The sequence below is a fragment of the Xiphophorus couchianus genome, chromosome 19, assembly GCF_001444195.1.
Source record: "Xiphophorus couchianus chromosome 19, X_couchianus-1.0, whole genome shotgun sequence".
Taxonomy (NCBI): domain Eukaryota; kingdom Metazoa; phylum Chordata; class Actinopteri; order Cyprinodontiformes; family Poeciliidae; genus Xiphophorus; species Xiphophorus couchianus.
The window spans coordinates 5,213,754-5,219,542 of record NC_040246.1 but is presented as its reverse complement, the minus strand read 5'-3'; positions in this window follow the sequence as shown (position 1 = coordinate 5,219,542).

The window sequence follows — 5,789 nt, the reverse complement described above, 5'->3', positions numbered from 1 at the left end:
TGCAGTCCATCTGAGCATCCACCCCCCCCAACCCATCTGGACCGCTCTTAACCTGGGAACCACCGTGCCTGCTGTGGTCTCCATGTTTAGTGTGTGGTATGCTCCGGGTGTGTGGCCTTGTCATTGGGGACAGTTGAGAGCCTCTGTAAGTCAATTCCAAAGTCTCAATATCAGCTAAAAAAAAAAAATCTCATTTGCACACTTGTGCATGAAGTCAATAAATGCTTGAGGGATCACTTTACCCTGGAATTCAGGCAACGCAATCCTTCTCACACATGCTTCCTTCAGGTGAAGGATGGCTTTGTTTCACGTTAGCCATCCATGGATTCAAACACAAAGCGGTCGAGGTTATAAGGAAGTTAAATGTACTTTGAATATTTGAAGTACTTTAGCCTCTATTCACCGTTACTCATTGACGGCCAAAGTCTGTGAGGGCTGTGTATTCACACCAACGGCAGCCTTTTGATATTGAAAGCGTTTGATGGTGTTTATTGAGTTTGTCGGAGCAGATGCAAGATGCCAAGGGCAATTAAAGACGCAGATAACAGGCAAAGTGCTTGTTTGGGCTGATAAGGAGAAAAGGGAAGGAAGGAGAGCTTAGAGGACGCCACCAACCCGGCTGTTTGGGTGTCGAAGCCACACCTGTCGCGGATCTGAGTTAGCTGCTTTAGTTGACTGACGGGAGGATGTTTTTTGGAGCAAAAAAAAAAGCCTCAAGCCTCGATATCTGTACAGACCTGATAACTTGGCTTGTCGAACTCACCTCTGCTGCTTGTCAAGCTGATAAAATTCAAAGATTCTAATCAGATAGCCGCATTAGTTCAGATTAAGATCTCTTATTGCGAGAAAGTAGGGGGGATTTAAGGTCTTCTCAAGTGCCTCGCAAACATAGTCGTACTTCTGAGACCTTTTCACACTTATTAGTTTCAACCTCAAACTTCACAGTATTTCATTTCGCATGCATAGAAACACGTTTTACTGCAAATCCCAAGGGGTACAATGAATCCCAACATTTTTCATACCTCAGGCAGATTTAGGCTGAAAGACTTTTACCACAATTTCTCTGAATCATGTCACAGAGTATCGATTTTGGTTTCATCTGACAAGACTTCCAAAGGCTTTCTTTCTAAAAGACCTTCTTTTATAAAGACCAGATTTATGGAGTGAACGCCAAGTTGACATGTCCACCAATTTTTTTGTTTAGATAGGCCGCTTTCCTGATTAATGATCTGCTCTTGTTAGGGATAGCAGTTTTTTTTTTTAGCTCTTTTGAACAGTTCCCCGTAATATGTTCAAAGCTCTGAATTTTGACTATGTAACTTCACCCTGCTTCAAATATCTGACCTCTTTGCTGTGTCAATTGGTTTCCATGATGCTTTTGGTTCACTAATGCTCTCTAGCAAACTCCTAAAACTTCACAGAAAAGCTGCAGGTATACTCAGATTGAATTAAACAATAATTTGTGAAATTAAGTAAAATAAAGGTTTGTCTGTGGGTTTTTTCTTTTCTAAGAATAAACACATCTCTAAGAAACGACAGTTTCTTTTTTTAAAAATCTTTTTTTACCATTTTTCTCCGACTCCTGAGATCTCTGTTTCTGTAAGCCTTTTCTCGGAAAATATTAACTAGGCGAGTGTGCGTTCTTAATCACATTAAGCGCTAGACTGTTAGTCAGAGATTATTTGTGTAGAAAACTCTCGAGATGAGACAGGCTGCTATTCACTTTGCTGACATTTGTTGTGCTGGCGGCGAGAGAAATGACAGAAACAGAGAAATGTTTTAGATTTGCACAAATGAACCACAGTTTTGCTATTTTCCTTTCTCAGTGTGCATATTCGGAGTTAACCTTCAGGTCAGCAAGTTGTGTAACAAAAAGGAAACATAATGACACTATGATCAAAGTCAGTTTTTTTGGGTAGAACTGGATTTTTCTTCCATTAGACACCAGGACGTTGAGTTTTGGAGTTGTGCACACAGCAGCATGATTGTGATGAAAACATCTCGGCTGCCAGTGGAGGTCAAGCTGAATTTAGCTTACTTGGTGGCACGTATAAAGTTGCAGTCAGCGTGGCACAGTGCTCTCTCTCTCTCTCTCTGGCAAAAATGTGCAAATCTCAAGATTTGTCCATCATCCTTTGAGTCAAATCAGCAGAAACTCATCCAACACACCGGAAAAGAAGAATTGTGAAAACATGTAATTCATAATTTCTGTCAGCAAATTGTCCTTTCTGTTGCAGTTTAAGGAAGCCCTTTTGTAATGCGCGAATGCAGCCCTTCCTCCTGTACGCATTACCACATATGACACCGCTTGCACCTAATGTGACTTAAAAGCGGTTTTAGAAGGCTTACGCTCACTCTGCAGTTTGCTCACAAAGCTGGCTGACAGGCAGGCAGGTCAGAACTTGTGACAAATTCAACAAAACCTGTATTCTGCTTTGGCAGCCTGAGCTCATAACCCACTGAACTGCAGCCCTGAGGGAAAGGCCCCAAAAGGATAAGTCCACAGAAGATCCACAAGCACACAGACATACCTGAATTTGCAAACTTTAATTTAAAAATGTATGAATAGTTTGTATTTCAAATTGAGTTCAGACTCATAAATACTTTAGTGATCCTAAAGGGAAATTAAAAGTTGGAAAGCATTCATGTTGTAGCTCCGCTTCTACAAACCTGTGTGAGGAGTTTATTGGAGCCTGTTTTAACAGTACAATGACATGAATAAAGTTTATTTTTTACAGAATGGCAGATTGAAGAAATAAGGAAGGAAGGTGGGCTGTCTGTGTTTCTTTTTTTGCCACCAGGGGGCAGTGTAATAATTCCCACCGGAGCTGAGGGGGGCTTCGCTGTTCGCATAAATGTCCTTTCTATGCCCTCGTTTGTTCAGGTACAGAACGAGTGCACGGCTCAAACACCTCCACTGAAAACCGTTTTACTGTACACACTTGTAGCCCACTCAAGTGAGCATGTTTCAGGGGGCGTAATGGAAGAAGTAGAGTTCAATGTGTAGGAAGGATGACCTAAACAGAGGTGGGGTGGGGGTGTAAGGTGCACCACAGAGGATGTGATGTACGTGGTGGGAGCCGGGGGTCTTGTTTTCTCCACCATAGCTTCTGCGGTCAGGGAGGCTGAGAGGCGCATCTGTGGCGGAATTTGTCTCCGTTCAGTTGTGGCCATTTATGAGAAGCAGGGTGTGTGTGTGTGTGGGTGTTGGGGTGGTTCTTTGTGGGTTTTTCATTCTTTCTTTCTTTCTTTTTTTACGTGTGTGTGCGTGTGTGTGAGCTTGTTAAAGGGAAACACGCTGACCATTAAGCCCTGATATTTGAAATAAACAAGGATTGGAGAAGCGCACAGATCCTCCATTTCTGTGAAAATACGAATGGAATGGGTCAAGAATGGAAGAAGAATCTGGCTCTCTGGTTTTTAAGACTGTGGGGTCATTAAATTTAATAGGATTGTTAGGATCATGTTAATAAAACAACAAAGTTCCGTCTTTTTTTTCTTCTTTAACATTTGTGTAATTTTCTTTTCATTGGCTGGTTTGTTCTTGTTGTGAAAATAAATATTGCATGATCCGAAGGCTGGTCCTAACTAGGAGTCTCTCTATAGTGGACCGGAAAACTGACCGAGTCGTTACTGACAGCCCAAAAGGAGATGAATAAAAAAAACTTTAACTTTTACATCTATGGAACCATTGCTGTTTTCTTTTGGCCAATTGTTTAAATTATTGCCTCGTTTAAAAATCCCCGAGTCGATTTGCAAACTCCATACATTTACGTTTGTTATTGTAGGACGCAAAAGGCTTTTTCTTGGTATAATTTCCAAAGCAACTGACTGGATTGTAGTCGCTATCTACTGGTTATGGTTACTTGATGACACCAACATATCATCCTCCTCGTTGTGTGAGTGGGCGTGTGTTTGTGTTTGCAGGTGGGGGTTATAAATATGGATTTTATGCAGCTCAGAGACCTGTGGCCAAAATACATTGACCTCTGTGTCACATCAAATTTATGAAACAGGAAAAAGTATTAAATGGTGCAGTTAAATTTATTTGAAAGGCAATTAACAACTTTGCCACACAGATTGTACCTAGATAGCACAATAAAGCTGTCTGTGACATATTTAATTGTTCTCCAACTAAATAAATGTTTTCCAATATAAACTGGAAAACAGTGAGAAGTCATACTGTTGCAAAAATATATAGATTTTCACATCTTTACCAGGTTTATTAACAAATGTGCAAGCATGTAATGCAAAGTAATGAATTAATTGCACTTTAAAGTTGATAAAAGATGTTTTTTGCTTTAAACCAGCTCTACATGTAACTGCTGTTTTGAAGTTCAACAGAACATATTTAGCCGTTTTCCACGCCTGTCGGTGACTTTGGGGCAATTGCTCGAGAAGTAAGTGGTGGTGTGGGGGTGAGTTTGTGCCTGAGTGGGTGGGTGCAGGTGGGGATTTTCTTTCTTTCTTTCTTTTATTTTTCATTGGCTGGTGGGGTTGCGTCCATCCCCTGCTGGATGGTGAAAAGTGCAGCGCAGCAGAAATGCATTCCAAGGTGGGGGGCTCGGAGAGGGGCGGTGGGACGGGGTGGAGGGGGAATCTGCGTCGGTTCCACGACTATCAGGTTCTTTTGGCTGAGCTGCGGGTTTGGCCTCGTCATCGCTTAATGGCAGGAAAAGAAGGGAGAGTCTATAGATGATTGCTGGTGAAAAAACGCCAAAACCAGAGAGACGAAAAAAAAAAAAAACGTTTAAGCCCAAACGTTTTATTGTTTACAGATAAAACCTGCTGCCAGAGCCGCTTAAAAGGCGAGCGGGGGTTTTCATGAAATCCCTGCGTTGGGTCGGCGCGGACAGAAACAGATTCACTATAAGGAAGAAAAAGCTGCCTGTTAGGGGTCGCTCGGCGTTTCGGCGCTCGCTGATACATCTGTATGTGTGTGCCATGTGTCGCCGGGAGAAGCCTGCAGCAGGCCTTGTAGCCAATCTGACTGCTAATGAACTTGGACTGGTGTCTGTGAACGTTGGGGCTGAAAGGCCTCTTTCTCCCATTCGGCTACAGGCACCCAACTGTCACTCGCTGACCTACAGCTCTCTGATTATGTCACTAATGCTTAGAAGGCTCTGCATTCATCCATCATTAGGCTACAAGTCTGGATACCCCAATCAAACCCCCCATTAAAAGCTTGGACAAGTCTCTTTTCAGTTTGCTCACTGATCGCAGCTGCTGCTCTGCACCGAAAAAAGACGGTGCGCCAAAATAATTCCCCTTTGTCTCGCGTGGCTCTTCTGACCAAAGCAAGGTGAGAGAGCAAATAAAGCCAAAGCAGAAAACCGCGCTAGCTGAGCACAGAAGTTAAAATGTCGTGAAACAGACCAACACTACGCTGGATGCAAATAAATACAAATCTCCCTCAGAAGACAATTATTTTATAAATGATTTAAGCTGTTCTGTGATTGAAGAAAGTCATTGTGAATCCAGAGGGGTGTTTTTTTATAGACCATTACTGTGCCAAACACTGTGGGTGAATAGTATCACCACACATAAATCTTTTAACACCGCTAATGTGATGAAACACGGTGTTAGGGGCATCATGCTGTGGGAATTCCTTCCTCCAGCAGAGACAGGGAGACTTTTCAAAGTCGATGGAAAATGAATGGTGCTGAATACGTCTGTCTCTGTTTTAGCTTTGCATCGGACTACAGCAAAAACAGGTTTTAGCTGCGGAAACTCCTAACAAATCCTGTCTTGAGTGCAGTTCTTCTGTCATTTATCAGTCGCTCCATTTC